The sequence below is a fragment of the Notolepis coatsorum genome (genome assembly GCF_963971535.1).
Source record: "Notolepis coatsorum genome assembly, chromosome: 15".
NCBI classification, from domain to species: Eukaryota; Metazoa; Chordata; class Actinopteri; order Aulopiformes; family Paralepididae; genus Notolepis; species Notolepis coatsorum.
The window spans coordinates 105,457,675-105,477,465 of record NC_140179.1 but is presented as its reverse complement, the minus strand read 5'-3'; the positions used below and the strand labels follow the sequence as shown (position 1 = coordinate 105,477,465).

General features: G+C 43.8%; 1 long non-coding RNA gene across 2 annotated transcripts in view; it reads right to left on the bottom strand.

Moving 5' to 3' along the window:
* The window catches only part of LOC311241788, a 587,847-nt gene extending 581,390 nt beyond the window's left edge, over positions 1-6,457 (bottom strand). For both annotated transcript variants that reach the window (XR_014620576.1, XR_014620577.1), the window contains exon 1: positions 6,324-6,457. This is a non-coding gene — a long non-coding RNA (uncharacterized lncRNA). The remainder of the gene's footprint in view (positions 1-6,323) is intronic.
* Positions 6,458-19,791: the final 13,334 nt, after the last annotated feature.

The following is a 19,791-nucleotide window of genomic DNA, read 5'->3' as shown; positions in this document are numbered from 1 at the left end:
ACCGCCATGTCTACAAGTGCCCTCTCCGGCTGCACAGAGAGAAGACGGCCACCTCCTCCACTTGGAGGTGCTCGTTCAGTTCTAATGTACAGTAAAGATAACAATTACAAAACATATTCACACGCACACCTTCAGTATTTATGAAATATACTGTAACAGACAACAATATAAATTTCACAATTACTGTAATTTCAATATACAGTTACTGTACAGTAAATTACACATATTGATTTACGGATTATCTCTCTTACTGTAAAAAATCAGATAATGGATGCCACCGTTGACCTGTTCAGGTTTGGCTGCCCCACCCTGCCAGCTTCAGCCAGTGTTAAACCTCGCTTTACTGTATTACGTCGTCAACAATTGTGGTTATAATTTCATTTGAGACAGATGTTCTTCTGCCTCCTTGACCACAACTCCGTCCATGACCCTGTCCTTCGTTGCCAACCTCAGCTGCACCAACTTGCTCCATTGCTTTATTGTATTGCAATGCTACTCAACTGGGCAAGGTTGTTGAAGGTAATGAGGCATTAGTACAAACACCTGTTGAATTGATTTAGTGATCTGTCTTTGTAGCAATAAGCAATTGAACATTGATGTAGTATTAGGTGGCTGTATTCTGAGAATGGAGCATATGATTTTGAGTTTGGCACTTTGTATTAAGAGTTCTGTACTTTAGATGTAAGCATAGCATTTAGTATCTTAGAGTATGAATTTTGAAAGTCAGTTTGGCAATTTGCATTTTGAGTTTTGCCCATTGAAACTCTGATGTGCAAAAGGCATCAAAGCAGTCGTAAAAAAACTGTAACTTGTTGAAAAGGACTACAATATGGGACCTTTAAAACTATATCCGTTTCAAACCGTATCATTCAAATGTAACAACCTCAGAATCAGGGGAGGAAATTAGGCCACTTTACTCGCCAAATGAGAGTATTTTTTACGTTTGGCGAGTGATTCATGAAGACCACTCGCCAGTCTGGCGAGTTGACAGTGCCACGAGAGCACTGCACAAGACCCGCGGACATATATGTTTAATAAAAGTTCCCGCAGTACTGGCCAACCCGCGGACATATATAATGTTTAATAAAAGTTCCCGCAGTACTGGCCAACCCGCGGACATATATAATGTTTAATAAAAGTTCCCGCAGTACTGGCCAACCCGCGGACATATATAATGTTTAATAAAAGTTCCTGCAGTACTGGCCAACCCGCGGAAATATAGAATGTTGAATAAAAGTCCCGTGGTACTGGCCATCAGTCAAGGAAGCACTCGCAAACAGATAACGTTAAACACAGAAGATGGAAAACAGACAGATTGAGCAACGGGGAACTGCATCCAACCCTAGTACAACTCTCGAGTCCAAGGCAAGGACACATTTAAATTACAGAGGTATGTATTGCGCACCGGACTACGACGTAAGGTTAGACATTTTATTTCATGCTCAAAAGCCCCTGGCTTGCACATCGCAGTCACGAAAGGGGCGAGCTCAACCAGTGCACAACAGCAGACCAACCCAACTGACGTTACCACAACACTTGACGGTATTTCACAGCACTGTCGTAAGGCCACCGTGCCGTCTTAAAGGCACAGTGAACACTCGGATGCATACACAACATTGACGTGGCTTGACAACCGAGGTTCAAAGTTAACTTGATTGACTGATTGAAAACTTTATTAACAGATTGCAGAATGGTACAATACAGTACGGCTCAATACACACAATTGTTAAGGGGCTGCAGACCAGAGAAAGACTTTCGTCTTGTTTACATCAGGGTCCCCCATTTTCAATTCATCATAACATATGACATACACGACATACAGATAGACAGTACTGCTACATCTATACATACACTTCACAACATACTTCGGTTTTTTTCTTTCACTGCCCAACCCAGTCCAACCCAGCATCTTTCACTGCCCAGTTCAGCCCAACCCAGTCCAGAATAGATCCCTCTTTCATGTTAATATGTGTTATGCTAATATTGTGAAGAGTAGAGACTGTTATTAATGTTTTATGCTAATAAATATTTTAAAGAGTAGAGAGACGGTGTGATTATTACTATGATTGAAAATCAATTTAGACGAAGACATACAAAGAAGTAATTATCACAATTAGCGATTTTTTTTGGCTGGTAAAAAATCAGTTTGTCTGGTAAAAAAAATCAGATACTCGCCAGTTGGCTGGTAAGCCAAAAAGTTCGTTTCCTCCCCTGCTCAGAATGCTTGGTCTCTTTTAAACAAGAAAAGATGATTGCGGTGCTTCTGAGTGATCATTCTAAGTACAATGCCCTGAACACACATTTTAATTTCACTACATACAGTACTTAAATCAGAATCAGAAAGGTCTTTATTGCCAAGTAGTTTTCACATACAAGGAATTTGATTTGGTTGTTTTTGCTGCGACATTGACGGACAAACAATTATGGTTGAATAAAAAATAAAACGGGTGGAATAAAATTAAATGGGATGTGGTTGAATGTGGATTTTCCCAGGGCATTGTATTTAGAATTATCACTCAGAAGCACCGCAATCATCTCCTTTTGTTTAAAGGAGACATTCTGAGGTTGTTACATTTTGATGATAGTTTGAAACAGGTATCGTTTTAAAGGTCCCATATTGTAGTCCTTTTCAACAAATTAAATAGGTATTTGAGGTCCACTAAACATGTCTTTAGATTATGCATTCTAGCTATATATTATATACCACTCTGTTTCAGTCCTGTTCCCAAGCCCTGTTTCTGTGTCTGTAGATTAGATAGATTAGATTACCGGTAGATCAGAAAGGTCTTTATTGCGAGAGGGGCTAACTACTATTAAACGGTGAACAAAAATTTCCCAAAAGGTCTATCGCATAAAAAGATAATCTAGGGAACAGGGATGTATAGAAATTAATTACTGGCTTTATCCAATCTGTGGACTAATGTTCTGGAAATATATGCAAATTAACATATATTTATGTAGACAATGCATATTCAAACATAACATTTCCAAAAATCTTTTACACAGAAAATAATTGTCTCAATGTAAGTAATGAACTGGGAAAGTGGGGGGGTTATATTTATTATGCAAAAAGTTTTACCCTTTTCAAATTTCCAGGTGGATCCAAAAAAAGTCCCCTGCTATATTCTGCTCCCCTCACGTAATTTGCTCACGGCTCGGGCTGTGGTTGATAGAGACATGATCGTAATCAGGTTATTGTGCTCTATCCCGAACACATAGAGACACCCCCGCGTCCATCAGAGCTTCCTACGCTGAGCTATCATAACTGTCGCACACCTACCGCATAATACCTCAGAAAAACCGCAACAGTGAGGCATTCACCGGTTGGGGGGTAGATGCGCAAAAGTTATGATACCTCAGCGTAGGAAGGTCCGATCGACTCGGGAGTTGTCTCTACGTGTTCAGGAGACTCAGTTAGCAGTTAGTCAAACGTTAGCATGGCGATGTCTCTAAACCCCAGACAACCCAACCTACAAGCGAATCTATGAAGGGGAGCAAAGTATGGCAGGAGACTTATTTTGCAAAAACTACGTTTTTTAACAAATGCACTCCATACCTTCAGCAGGTGATTCAATTCAATTCAATTCAAAACCCATTAGTCCCGCAAGGGGCAATTTAGAGCATGATATGGCAAACAGCTGCATTTCTACACATTCAAAACAAAACAAGACAAAACAGGGACAAGAGACATACATGACACTTCAAAGTAGGGATGCACCGATATGAAAATTGGCCGCCGATACCGATACCGATTGTTCAACTAACACTATCGGCCGATACCGATACCGATATTTGTATATTTGTATAAAAGTATTTGTAAAAAAATATATATTTTTTTTTATTTTTTTTTAATTTTTTATTTTTTTTAATGAAACTACTGTATATTTGTATGTGTATGTTTGTATTTGTAGGCCTCTTAACTTACTTAAAAAAAGGAAACATCAAGAAATATGTTTATGGTATCACTATCTCTCTCCCAGTATCGTCTTGCGGCCTGCAGAGGGATACTATTTTCTCAACCAGAGCTTTCAACCAATGCAATGGAACCATTCTTGCGGCCTGCAGCGGGATACTATTCTCTCAACCAGAGCTTTCAACCAATGCAATGGAACCATTTTGATTGACAGTCGATTCGGCCAATTACGCCACACCGCTAGCACCCACCTCCTGCTGTCCTTACCACCAATCGGCAAGCGTTTATACATTTTTCTACTTCCGGGCATGCCGCCATTGTTCTGTTTGCGAGAGCAGAACACACTTAACTTAGCTACGTTAGCTGCCCGGCCCGCCGACCGGCGCTCCACGCATGACCAAATGAGACATAATGATTTTACTGGAACAAATGTTATAATAAAACAAAGCCTTTCTATACATTTGTCTGGTTGAAAACTTTATTAACAGATTGCAGAATGTGTAGTTGGGTACGGAATGAGCAACGGAATGGAACCGAGCTATGAACGGACTAACGGAGTAATGCCTTGTTTACTGCTATCTTCGGGTAAATAATATGCTTGTTATTGAACGTGTAACACTTCATTTTAACAGCAGATACTTTCTTAAATGCCATCTTCCCGAGAGAGGGTGTTGACGGGGAGTTGTGTTATTAATAGCATTGAACAGCTAACCGAAAGCTAGCGTTAACTATTGTTAAAGGTTTAGCCATAACGTTACCTTGGCTAAAGTTGGGGCTATTCATAATGCAGCAATAATGGCTGCAGACCTGCAAGCAAAGTACAGCAAGTTGACAAAGGAGTATTCCAACGCAAATCACATTTTCACCAGTAACGTTAGTCTTGCATCTCCCGGTAGCTAATGAACGGACTCGGAGTAATGCCTTGCTGCTATGGGTAATAATAATATGCTGATGTTATTGTCCGTGTAACACTAACTATATAACGCTAATGCCACAAAACGAATGCCTTGTTAATCATAAGTAGTTACTTCATGCAGTAGCTTGTGTGTGTGTGTGTGGGGGACGGCGGGCGTTGTGCAGGTAGGTCGCGAGTGAACTTTATTTTTTTGCCTTTTGACGCTACACAAATAATAAATAAATAAATGGGTATTTATCGGCGACTGCTATCGGCACATTTGAGCTTATCGGCCGATACCGATACCCGACCGATATATCGGTGCACCCCTACTTCAAAGCACAAGAGACATGACACTGCCAGAATGGGATCCCTACACTGTTGATTTGTCAAGTCCAATAAATAAATAGATTCGGTCAGTACAAAAAAAGTGCACTTTCGTTCAAAAATGTTAAAATCAAGGGGTCAAAGAGTGCATGTTAGTAAACTGACCTTTCCTTGTACTGTGGCCATTCACCAGTTGAATGGCCTCTGGTACAAACCCAAACTTTCTTCTGTGTTTTACAGGCAGGCTGTCTAAAGTGCTTTCCTGAGGGCAGCAGGTCAACACACACATGAAGGACGATGTGTTTTGTCATGATGATGTCTGGGGTCATCAATTATTTGATGTACTTTCTTGAGCACTGTGAAACTGCATTAGGGATCTTTGTGTTCTGCCTGTAATTTTTTAGCTAAGGTTGACAACACCTTGCAGTTTGTTCTCGTCTCTTTGACAGAGGGATGTGAACCAACATACAAATGAAAAGGTTAGAATACTCTCAATAAAGGAAGAATAAAACGTTGTCAGAATTCTCTGGTCGAGAATTCTCTAAAAGAGTTTAGTTTACGAATACAGTACAGACACTGATGAGACTTTTTTATTATAACATCTGTGTTGTTGTCGCTAAATTTAAGTTTGTCATCAAACACAGTTCTGGACAATTTCCATCTCAGCTCCGTGGATGGTTGTTGGGGCGACGTCTATGTGTTTTGGTGAGATAATCATTGCTTTGGCTTTGGATACATTTAAATCCAGAAAACAGCCATCACACCAGTCTACAAAGTCTTGTATTATGGGTCCATGTGATTTCTCTGACTGACTGAGAAGAGTTAGGATAATACTGTCGTCAGCACATTTGTACATAACCACTAATAAGCTACAAAACCAAAAGGTCTATCATATCAAAACATAATCTAGGGATGCATCGGTATAATAAAATCACATCTAGAATTTTGGGGCTTTGGCCCAAGGACTATTTGCATAACAAAGAAAATAAACTATTCGGGCCGAACTGGTCTCGTGATGCCTGTATGCTCGCTAGCTAACATCAACCTGTTGATATGATTATTTATCCAACCAGGCAACTCGCTTTTACATTGAACGTAGCATGTCATTGGCATTTTCACAAACACTGCAACATGTACAAAGCAATAACAGTAGCAACCAAACGAAAACACAAGTGTTCACATTCTTACCTGCATAGGGTGAAGTGAAGAATCACAGTCGAGAATGCAGCTGTGGCCGCGTCCTCGACCGACAAGAACCTTGGTGTTGTCCTCGACGACCAGTTGAACTTCTCCGCTCACATCGCAGCGACCACCAGAACCTGAAGATCAGAAGCTGCAGATCAGAACCAGAACCTGCAGATTCCTCCTGAGCAACACCAGAAGGATCCGTCCCTTCCTGACCAAAGACACAACAGTCATCCCCCGCCTCGACTAGAGCAACGCACTGCTTGCTGGCCTCCCGGTCACTGCCCCCAAGCCTCTTCAACTCATCCAGAACGCACTTATGCCCATATATGGATACTTTATTCCAGAGTGTTTGATTATTGCCACTAAGGTTATTAATCTAGCTACTAACTGGGGAGACTGATGGTTTTCAGATAAAGGGACTATTTTATTTTGAACATTCTTATTTACTAATAGAAACTATTTAAATTGTGTTAAGTGCGTCTTACTTTCATATTGCCATAGCCTACTTGGTAACTGTTTTATAAAAGCAATAGCTCACTCCAGGACCAGGCATATGGTTATTATATCACAGCTAAATAAATAGCTAGCTGGTGTTATCAATGTAATATCAATGGCTCAGTTGTGGACTACAAGAGGAATCATAACATACGGTTATCCTATAACCATAGTTATATGAGTATAGCGAGCGCTCTGCTCGTAGTGGAACCTTATCCCTTTCAATCTAATTCTGAATACAATTTCTCCACATGTACACAGAAACGAGTAGGAGAACACATTCAGTTGCATTATTAAACATGGGATATTGGTTATAATGGTCATATTGCCTTTTAAATTAAGATTATGTACCAGGCGAGGGTAAAAATATGATATTTTCCTTCATTGTATCTCCATTTACTCTGGAATGGTAATAGATGTGGGTTTACTTACACTGGATCCATTATGTCCTAGCTTGTTACCTATCAAAGGAGACCAGAAACATGCATATAGGCCTTATGGTTCAGGAGCTATCATGATTCATTTGGGGCATGTAATTTCGGACAGGAGGCCTGAAAAATATGCTTGGTAGTGTTATAAAATGGGTGATAGCACACATTTGGAGGCAACTGCTGCATTGCTATCACATCTTTTCTAGCAGCAGGGGTGTATACCTTCCCAAAAATCACTATGAACGTTAGTCCCCCAAGATGGTAACGACCAACCCTACTGGCTCACGGCCCATTAGGTTTGGAGTGCAGTTGCTTGGTTTCACCTCATAAGCATCCGAAAATACTGTGTTACAAATTACACTATTATACTGTATATATATTCTGTTTGGCAAAAAACTAAATTAAATTCCATAAACAATCTTAACAAAAATATCAAATTACCCATATTCACTTCTATAACAAATATGAAAATAAAACACATTATAATCACACAGTATCATTCTTAACATTCAAATAGGGCTTTAGTGACCTTAGAACAACATGTAACTGTGTTGTGTTATTATAATAACAATCACAGCAGCCAGACTCACCTTATATAGCTGAACTGGTGGCGTGAATATTAAAGGCAACCAACTTGTGTTCAGCTTTTCGTTCAGCGTTTCTCTGATTGGCCACACGGCCAATCAATCAATCCACTAGCACACGCCCTTGCGGCGCGGCAGAAGCGCTGGTCGAACCAGCGGTGTTCTGTTGTGTGACTGTACTACAGCGGTGTTCTGTTGTGTGACTGTACTAAACTCTTCCACCACATGACCGACATTTGACATACAGTACACCTCCTATCTATGTTGGGATTATGTTTGGTCATGACAAAACAATAAAAATCGCTACTGTTAGTAATGCTGCCACCACCCACTTCAATGACAGAGCTCTCATATTTGCGAATGCATAAACTATATCTTAAATTATGGCGATGTGTCTAATATGGCTGTCGCGAAGTCATTGATAAGCGACAGCCATATTAGACACATAATTTAAGATATAGTTTATGCATTCGCAAAATATGAGAGCTGTCATTGAAGGGCTTCGTTCTACAACGGAGCACGGTCGCTGCTGCTGGAGCTGGACCGAGTAGAGCCGGCGGCGGTGCACGGAAGCCGGGGACAAACCACCGCATCGCCCCGCTGACGTTAAAAACGCGAAATAACGTTACAGCTTACAGTTCTAGACACCCAGAGTTTCTAGTTACAGTAGTGACGCGTGAATCGAGATAGTCCTAACACTGTAACAGTGTTTATTATTAAGAGTCAGATAGTCCTAACAGTGTTTATAGTCCTAACACAGTGTTTATTAGTAAGAGTCAGATAGTCCTAACAGTGTTTATTAGTAAGAGTCAGATAGTCGTAACAGTGTTTATTATTAAGAGTCCTAACAGTGTTTATTATTAATTAACGTCATAAACGAACTACCAGATGTATTTTCTAGTTCAGCGCATTTCATAACTGTATGGGCTTTGTTTATACATGTACAGTGCAGGGTTTCCGTTAGAAAAAATTGTTGCCGGTCTCAGGGTCCGGTAGATTTTTATCTACCGGTCAAATGAGAGAAATTCCGGTCAGAGTTTATTGAGCTTAAAAACAACAGGCTATATAAAGAATGACATCCTCAAGGCATGTAGATTTATAATATTTTAACTTAAAGCTAGGCTACTTTTGCGTATACAGTCATTATATTCCAAATAAAATAAGTCCAGAGACTCCGTGCTGCTGCCGACTTTAAATCAAATAGACCTGTGTCTGTGGGCAGTCGGCCCGACATTAATAAACAGCAGTCTGTTATAATCACATTTATGAGCTAACGAATTCCGTTATATTGGACATTTGTATTAATTATATCAAGCGAAGAACTGAGAAATTTGGCAGAGAGACGGCAACGTTATCGTGGGTTTGCGTGATGTATATCTCCACCTAGTCCCAACGACTTGGTGCTGGTCATAATGTCCGGTGAAAACAACTCCCTCCAAGCACAACTTGACCACCCGAACCGTACCAAAACAGGCCAAAATTAAATAGCCCATGCGACGAACGATTCATTACATTAGTTTCATCGTTGCTCCACCAAGCAGCCGGTCCAACAATATCAGCGCGAGCGCCGCAGTTAGTTTGCAAGAAGCATCCAGCTGCAGACCCGCAGAGCAGCTTTCCAGGTCTGGGGACCGCACTGTGCCAGCAAAGCTGGTGGGTTCTGTGGGTCTGCAGCTGCATGCCTTCCGCAAATCCAGCAGCAAGCTCTCGCTGAGCGAAGCAACGACAACAAACGCAATGATTGTTTCGTTCAACCCAACTCCAGCCCATCCAAATACAATTCAAATAATCAAACTGTGCCCAGAGGGAACTATTTTCACCGGACACTATGACCGGAGAGATTAAATTTGTCGGACTTCAACAGATTTTGCCAGTCAAATACCGGTAATTACCGGCTAACGGAAACGCTGGTACAGTGACGAGTGAATCTACCGTTGGTTGTTAAAAACGCGAAACATAAATCAGTCAGCAGCGCTCCACTGCTACCGCAGCTGAACACAAGTGCGTTGGAACAGCAGCCCAACACAACACAAGTTGGTTGCCCGCGCGCCTATTGCTTAATGACAGCCCTACAGTGCTGCTTTTGCTTCCGCGTTTTCCCTGATTGGCTGCGCCATGCCCCGCGGCAGGCGCGGCAACCGCAGAGCAGAGCGGCAGAGCGAGCGGAGCGGCAGAGCGAGCGGAGCGGCAGAGCGCGAGCGAAATTAGGTAACCGCCCAAGTAATCCGCCATGATTTTCATTCGGCGCTTCAGCTCACCTGGCAGAGCAGCGGTCCTGCGGTCCTGCGGTTCGTTGTTGACGAGTTCGAATCCCATGACATTTTTTTTTTAACGTGATTTTTTTTTTTAACATGTATTCTTTCGCCGGTTAAGGTTAGGCATGGTTAAGGTTAAGGTTAAGGTTAGGCATTGTTTCGGAGTTGGTTAAGGTTAGAACGGTTAAGTTTAGGCGCTGTTAAGGAGCTGGTTAAGGTTAGAATTTGTCTAAGAGAATGGCAATATTCTTTCTATGGTTAAGGTTAGGCATGGTTAAGGTTAAGGTTAGGCATTGTTTCGGAGTTGGTTAAGGTTAGAATAGTTAAGTTTAGGCGCTGTTAAGGAGCTGGTTAAGGTTAGAGTTTGTCTTAGAGACAGCCTATTTCCGCACTGCCGCTCTCCCGCGTTGCCGCGGTCACATGGTCAAATTGTCACATTCTTGCACTGTAGGGCTGTCATTAAGCAACACGCTGCCCGCGCTGCCGCTCGCTTGCGCTCCTTGGATTTCATTTGGGACGTGGGACGACTGCGCTTGCCTGCGCGTGGGGGCGGGGCCAATCAGAGAAAAGCCGAACACAAGTTGGTTGCCTTTAATATTCACGCGAACTGGTGTGGATTAGCTAGAAGGCTACTAGGCCTACAGCCTTTCATTCCACATAGAACAACCAACAACGTGTTGAAAAGAAACAGACACAAACATCTCCATACCTGTGTTCCACACATCAGATGCACATCACTGGGTTTGGTGTAAAGCAGCTTGGTTTCAGCTGATCAACAGAACAGAACTTGACTGCAGTCAGCTGGAGCTCTGGAGCTGAGAGGAGAGAGAGCTAACAGGAGCTAGTAGCTAGCTGTACAGGAGCTAGCATTAGCCTACTTTCTCCCAGACTAAACTAATACAAAGTGGGTTAGTGGTCTTGGATCCGAACACAATGTACACAGGATGAGTGGAATGTTTTGCGGAACATGTAGCAACAAGGAGATACCGTTTAAAACACGAATGACAACTTTTATAAGCGTTTATCAGGCGGAGAAGCTTCAGCTCACGTCACGTTCAGACACGAGTAGGGTATATCTGCAGAGCCGCACAACGGCTTCGGCCCGGGGCTTGTACCTACTGCGCATGCGGATGAGGGGGGGGCTCTCTCGCTCTCTCTCTCTCTCTCTCTCTCTCTCTCTCTCTCTCTCTCTCTCTCTCTCTCTCTCTCTCTCTCTCTCTCTCTCTCTCTCTCTCTCTCTCTCTCTCTCTCTCTCTCTCTCCTTGTTTACGACATACACAACATCGTATTGTGTTACATTTGTGATTAATTGATTGATTTATTGATTGATTGATTGATTGATTGAAGGGGATGCAGACCAGAGAAAGACTTTCGTCTTGTTTACATCAGGGTCCCCCATTTTCAATTCATCATAACATATGACATACTACATGACATACAGATAGACAGTACTGTAATGTAAAATATACCAGCCATTGGATTACTGTTTTCTAAATTGGGGAGGCTTTTAATCGTCAAGGTAAGAGGATTTCAAGTCATGGTATCCATAAACTTCAATCGGTTCGGATCTTTTGAATGAATGAGAATGTAAACAAACACAGCGTCACGTTGAAATCACTGGCTGCGCTCAGAGAGGAGTGGTTGGGCAAAAAAATAGTTCAGAGTATATTTGCTTATAAAACGTAATTGTCTAATTCAATTATTTTTTTTATTTCTCCACGTGGTGAATACACAGGTCACAACATGTTTACATGAACGTTTTGGAGTTGTATTTGGAGTGTATTCTGCAATCTGTTAATAAACTTTTCAATCAATCAATCAAACTATACACTGTAAGGCAGGGGTGGGCAATTATTTTTCCCGGGGGGCCGAATGAGCAACTGAAAATATGTTGGGGGGCCGGGCCAAAATTCCAAACTCAATTATGCATAATATACATTTTATTTCTATATAAAAAGCAGTAAATGGCATTGTTTTGAAACTTTTGACCCCTGGTAAGAGTGTATGTTATTATTTGGCAATTAAAAGGTGCGGTTAGCTTTCAAAAATATAATTTATTCAAATAGAATTTATTTCCAAAATGATAAACAAAATGTGAAACATTAATAACAAAGGGCATTTTGAGTTTCATATACTATTGAAACAAGGATTTTCTTAGCTTTCTAAAGACATCACATCATCTTATAGCAAAAATAAACAAGACATGTCACTGAACTGTGTAAAGAAAAGTGTCCCAGTTTTGTAGCCTTTTTTACTTTACATGCCTATATTAAACATTTAATGTTTTCAGAACTGTGCAAAAAAAAGAAAAAAAAATATCAAGTGTCCCATTTCACTTGTTATATTTCCACATTTTAGTGTTCTTCAGTTCTTTTTTTTTCATTCAGTGTGAGAAATCCAGTCTCTGTTGAGCTTTAACAAGTCCATCAAAGTCAGGTTGCATGTCTGAGGTGGAGATGCGAAGCACAGCTGCCAGATGTTCATCAGTGAGAGAGGATCTGTACCTGGACTTGGTAAATGTCATGACTGAGAATGTCTGTTCACATATGTAGGTGGATCCAAAGAGAACCAACATCGTCTGAGCATGTCTCCTAAGCGTATACTGTGCGTGTGAACGTTGACATGAAAAAAAAAAATCAAAAAAAAAAAATCAAAAAAAAATATTAAATTTTTTTTTTTTTTTTTTTTTTTTTTTTTTTTTTTTATTATCATGTAATCTTTCGCGGGCCGGTCAGCATCATCCCGCGGGCCGGATCCGGCTGCTGTGGGTGCATTTGATGGTTGTTACAGTACATAGTGTTATTGTTCGTTGAGCATCCTGATGGCCTGGGGATAGAAGCTTCTTCTGAGTCTTTCTGTGCTTGCCATGAGACTCCGGTATCGCTTGCCTGACCACAGCAGTTCAAAGAGGCAGTTGTTTGGGTGGCTGGAGTGTTTGATAATTCTCTTAGCCTTACCCATGCACAGCTTGTTGTAAATGTTCTGGAGAGTGGGAAGCCCCCCTCCAATTGTGCGTTCGGCTGAACGGGCCACTCTCTGTAGTCTGCTACGGTCTTGTGCGGTGCTATTCCCAAACCAGGAGGTGATATTGCCAGTCAGGATGCTCTCTATTGTACATGAGTAGAAGTTCTTAAGGATCTTCTGACTGACTTGGAACTTCCTTAGGCGCCTGAGGAAGTAGAGGCGTTGTCGTGCCTTCTTCACAACACTGTCAATGTGTGTGGTCCATGTCAAGTCCTCGGATATGTGGACTCCGAGGTACTTAAAACTGTTCACTCTCTCAACCGGTGCCCCGTCGATGCTGAGGGGGCTGTAGTCCCTGACCCCCGACCTCCTAAAGTCCACAATCATCTCCTTTGTTTTGCTGACGTTCAGGGAGAGGCTGTTCTCTTGACACCATCCCGCTAGGACCTTGACCTCTTCCAGGTAGGCCCTCTCGTCGTTTGCAGAGATCAGGCCCACCACTACTTTGTCGTCAGCAAATTTGACGATTGTGTTGTTGTTCCACTGTGCCACACAGTCATGTGTGTACAGGGAGTAGAGGAGGGTTGAATAAAATTATATGGGATATAAACTAAATTAAATATAGCACATATATAAAAAATAAAATAGGAATAGGCCAGGGCTGTACAACTGGGCAGATGTGGTCAATTATATACACTAATTAGAATGAGTAAAAATGCAGTGGGCAAGTATATAGTCCAGTAGGGTGTGTTAATGTAACTTGTCACTGAGGCAGAAGTGCGCGCGGATGTGCACGCACGGACACAGAAATGCGTTCACAATTGTCACTGGACTCGTCGCGGCGGCCGGCACTTATCACCTAGACTTTGCATAATAATAGGATACCGATAGCATAACAACGCACTCCTCTCCTCCACTACCGCCTCTCCACCAGCGTCAATGAGTCCTCGGAGCAGCCGCCCAGCTCCTCTCCTCCACTACCGCCTCTCCACCAGCGTCATGAGCAGTGATGCCACAGATTACTTGTAAAAGTAATCGATTACTGATTACTGATTACTCCTTTAAAAAGTAATCTAAGTTACTTTACTGATTACTTGATTATCAGAGTAACTTAGTTACTTTGAAAGTAACTAGGTTACGAAGTTGTCGTCGTTCCCCCAACAGTTTTTTTTAAACGCTTTATTGAAAGTGCATAAATTGTTTTTAACTTGTTTCTCTGCACATAACGTAAATTGTTAAACTAGTGCTTCAGCTTCTGTACCATCAAGTATGGTAAAGCAACAGTCTATGATGCTCACAGCATTAGAGCAGCCAGCCAGTGGTTTTACAAAACCAGTGTATCACATCTAACAAATGCAGGCTGAACTATTCAATTATATCAACTGTAACTATTAAATTGTTTTTATAAATGTCTCTCTATAAACATACAATCAGTCTCTCTTTAACATGTAAATTAACTGTAAATCTGGCAAATAAGAGCTTTTGCTCTGCCACCATCAACCCTCCTGTACCTAGTCGAAGCGTCGGCTAGTGTTGTGATTCCAGATGCTTTCAATGCAATTGGATGTGCTGTTTTTAGCGGTAGACAGTATTTTGTTTTCTGTGACTGAGGCTACGTTTAGACGAGCGTTTTGGGGTGGAATTCTGAACAGAAACCGCAAAAGTCATCTTGCGGTTTCACTTTTAATTTTGCCAAGCGTTTTGGGGTGGAATTCTCCGACGACGGAGCCCTGCTGTCACACGATTGGCGCATATGTCACATGACGTGCTGTGAATACCCGCCCTACTCTGCCTCTGATTCGCAGACTGTGGATGGGGAATGTGATTGTACCAAAGCAGAGTCACTCACAGACAGAGAGTCCAGTCACGCCGCGGGACACATTCTTGTATTTAACCCTTTCACTGCCACACCACGTCACTCCCAAATAAGAAAAACAGCTCAAAATGTATTTTTGACTGTCGAAAACGAAATAAAATACTGCATTCCGCCTGCATTATGAATTTATGATGAGATAGTAACAAAATAGTAACGCACAGCCACTTGGACAAGTAACTGCAATCAGATTACTGGCTTTTAAAGATTAACGCGTTAGATTAATATTTTCGGGGAAAAGTAATCAGATTACAATAACGCGTTACTTAGTAACGCGTTACTGGCATCACTGGTCATGAGTCCTCGGAGCAGCCGTGCAGCTCCTCTCCTCCACTACCGCCTCTCCACCAGCGTCATGAGTCCTCGGAGCAGCCGCCCAGCTCCTCTCCTCCACTACCGCCTCTCCACCAGCGTCATGAGTCCTCGGAGCAGCCGCCCAGCTCCTCTCCTCCACTACCGCCTCTCAACCAGCGTCATGAGTCCTCGGAGCAGCCGCGCAGCTCCGGGGGGGAGTCGCTGAAGGAAACTGTCCTTCTGTAAACTAACTCTAAGTTACATTGTTAATTTAGTTTGTATTTACTTTTCTAGTGTAAGTTAATTCAATTAAAGAAATTGTAACTACAATTACATTTAAAACATTTATGCATAATAATCATCTGTTCTGTGCGCATATGAGGGAACATGTATGCGCGTGCGCGGGAGAGCGCGTGCACGTGGCGTTTGGGCATTTCCCATATTACGACTGCACCACTGGTCCCGAGCCTTGTTGATGAGGCTCACTGCAGAGGGGAATAAACTGTTCTTGTGGGGTGAGGTTTTGGCCCTGATGGACCACAGCCTCCTTCCAGAGGGGAGTGACTCAAACAGGTTGTGACCGGGGTGGTAGGGGTCGGCCACAATCTTACCTGCACACTTCAGAGTTCTGGAGGCGTACAGGTCCTGGAGAGATGGCAGATTGCAGCCGATCACCTTCTCAGCAGAGTGGATGACACGCTGCAGCCTGCCTTTGTCCTTGGCTGCAGCGTACCATAGTGTGATGGAGGCGAGGATGGACTCAATGTACCTATAAATACTAACTAGATAGTTGATGATAAACATTTAATTTCATTATCTGAAATATTCTAAAATCTAATTGTTTTACCCCCGTGCACCCCAGCCACAAACTTTGGTTAACATTTTAATACTTTTCTAGAGGTTTAAATTGCTGGGGTGAAATTTACCTCAAGGAAACCAAATGTAATGTAAATTGTAAATTTGAGGATAGCAGGATGTTAAATGCACACAAGATTACTTTAGCCTTTCCTGAGCTAGACATTATCAAACAGATCTATAAGCAGATGTATGGATGTCTGGCATCTTTATGTCATGGCAGCTAAAGCTTCTTTGGGTTTAGTGTCAGTGGCTGTGCAGGGATTCATGGGAAAAGAAACGGGTTGGTACGTAATGGGCTGCTGGAGTTAAAATGACTTGTACCTGAGGCCTGCCTGGACACATGACATAAGTGGTGGTCCACCCGTCACCTCTCACTTTACCATGACTGCACATAAACCTGGCACACAACATACTTGTTCACATATCATTTTTCTTTCACTCTAAGGAATATGTCTCACATACAGTAGACCCCCCCAGTACTTTGTGGAGACGAAGATGGGAGGCCTGACATATAAAATCAGTTATATATCGTATTTGCTTATCGCATCCCGCTCTGAGCCTTATGAGATACCTCCTATCTCCTATGATACCTATTGTATCCCAACGAACAACCAAATGCACCCATACCTGAAGGGCCCCCGCCCTTATGGAGGCGTAGCCTATATAACCATGACTCTTCACCGACGCCTCTCTCACGGGTTGGGGAGGGACGTGTCGGACCCATGCAGTGGGGGGCAGCTGGACAGGTCATACTGGCCCGGCTACCCTGCATATCAACGTGTTGGAGTTGAAGGCGGTCCTCCTGGTCCTCAAACGGTTCGACCACCTGGTGGTAGGCGAACACGTTTTGGTCAGGACGGACAGTGTGACGGCGGCGGCGTATATCAACAGGCAGGGTGGGACTCGTTCCGCCCTCCTGCTCCGGGCGGCGCGCAAACTGTTGCTATGGGCATCCCGCAGGCTGCGCAGTCTGAGGGCGCTCCACATTCCTGGTACAGAGAATGTGGGGGCGGATATAATGTCTCGGGCGGTCTTCGTCACGACGAGTGGGAACTCCACCCCGACATAGTCAGACAGATCTGGAATCGGTTCGGGGAGGCCTCGGTAGATCTGTTTGCGTGCCGACGCTCTCACAAGTGCCCCTTGTGGTTCTCGCTCAGTCGGGCAGATCATCCCCCCTTGGGGGTGGATGCCTTCTCGACCTTTCCATGGCCGCCCGGTCTTCTGTACGCCTTCCCTCCTGTACAGCTGTTGAGTCAGCTGTTGGAGCGGATACGGAGGGAGCGCAGGACGGTGATCCTGGTCGCACCGGACCGGGGGCACGTCAGTGTGGTTCCCGGTCTTAATCCAGCTTCTGGTCGCTCCTCCTTGGGTCATTCCGTGGTCAGCGACGGCCCTCTCACAGCGCAACGGATTGCTTTTCCAGCCTCCGGTGTTGGGCCAACGCCTGGTGGTGTGGCTGGTGGGAGGGTGAGTCTGGAGAGGTTGGATCCCTCGGTGGTTGATACCATCCGGTGTGCGCATGCTCCCTCCACTGTCGCGGTTTACACGGGCAGATGGCGTGCGTTCCAAGAGTGGTGTAAGGGGGAGGGCTGTGACCCAGTCTCCTGCCCCCTGGATGCTGTCCTGAGTTATCTCCAGTCTCTTCTTGATAGACTGTCGGCTTCGACGGTGAGGGTATATGCGGCTGCTATATCCTCCTATCATGAGGGTTTTGAGGGGACTGTTTTGTTCAGCCACCCTCTTGTGAAGCGTTTCCTGCTTGGCGCTCGACGCGTTAAGCCGGTGCAATGCTCCTTGGCTCCGACTTGGGATCTTCAATTGGTCCTCGGTCGGTTGTCCTTGGCCCCGTTTGAGCCGCTCGAGCAGGCGCCGTTGGGACAGCTGTCATTCAAGACCGCGTTCCTCCTGGCTGTCACTTCCGCTAAACGCGTAGGTGAGCTCTGTGCTCTCTCGGTACGTCCAGAGTGCCTGTCTTTTCGGGCCGACTGCGGTGCCACTCTGCGACCTAATCCTGCTTTCGTGCCTAAAAATATCCGGAGTTCCTTCCGCTCCCGGGATATTGTGGTTCAGGCATTTCGTCCTCCTCCTCACGCTAGTGAGTTAGATGCGGGCCTTCACCTGTCATGCCCAGTCCGTGCTTTGGGGATTTACCTCAGCCGTACTCAGGACTTCAGGGTTACCGATCAGCTTTTTGTCTGTTACGGTGGGGCCGTGCTGGTAGGGCACTGTCGAAACAGCGCCTGTCCCATTGGTTGTGCGAGGGCATTAGCCTCTGCTACACATTGGCTGGGCAGGATCCCCCTGGGGGCATCAGGGCGCATTCCACTCGTGGGGTGGCTGCCTCTGCCGCTCTCCTGGGTGGGGCCTCGGTGGAGGACATCTGTGCTGCAGCTTCGTGGTCCTCCCCGGGCCCCTTTGTAAGGTTTTACCTCATGGACATGACCGGGGGTTCTGTCTCCCAGGCGGTTCTGGGGTCTGTGGCCTTTCCTGCTTCCTGTCCTTTGGAAGGGTAGCAGGACTGTATGGGTATGGGCCACAGTGTGTTGAGTCACACGTGGTTCCGCCTGTGCGGTGTGTTCAAGGGGTTCTAGTTCCCTCTTGTTCGCATTCAGGTGGAGTTGACTGCGCCCCCCCTTCATTAGGAAGGATGGGGTGACAGGGCTCCCCGCACCCCTTGATGTGGGCTTACGGGTCCTCAGGGGGTACATCTGTCGGGTCTCGCGTCCGCTCTTCCCCATATCTCATAAGGCTCAGAGCGGGACGCGATAAGCAAATACGATATATAACGATAGGTTATGTATATAACCTAGTTATATTAGTATTGGCTGAGCGTCCCGCTCTGCGCGGCCCTGAGTTCCCTCTTGAGGGTTCTTTTCCTGGAACGAGATTTGGCGAGGAAGGGTGTTTGGTGACCAGAGTCATGGTTATATAGGCTACGCCTCCATAAGGGCGGGGGCCCTTCAGGTATGGGTGCATTTGGTTGTTCGTTGGGATACAATAGGTATCATAGGAGATAGGAGGTATCTCATAAGGCTCAGAGCGGGACGCTCAGCCAATACTAATATAACTAGGTTATATACATAACCTATCGTTTTTCACATTAGGATCTAACATTCCAACAGGCCACCTTGTTTATGGTTTGATTCAGTTTTAGTAGAATGTGAAAGACATGGATGATGTGACATACTATAAAATCAGTTTATTTACAGTGCAATGAAATAGTTCTGGATTACTGTACAGTTCAAAGTAATGTTTACCTTCTGTTGGTATCCACAGTTTAAAACCTGAGTCTTCCCTCTTGTATCAGTAAACACAATGGGTTTGATAAGCGATTGTTTTGATAATCAACCATGTGAGAAATTACTGCATATCAAGTGCAATGCTGCATATTTCCATCTCTAGATTCCACATACTATAAATACTGCCAACAATGTAGAATGCATTACAGTTACCAGGAATGGAAAGATCGTCTACATAACTTCAACGACATTGATCTACCCTTGTGCCTTTACTTTAGGAATTACAGGTTAGAAACTGGCTGACAACTTATTAAATGTACATGGAAATTTGAGGCTCTTACAGATTGAAACTTTATTAACAGATGCAGAATACAATACAGTACGACTCAAGACACAGAACATGAGTATGCAAAATAAAAAATTAACACAGATTTGAGGGTGAATAGAGTTTTTTTTTTTTTTTTATCCACTT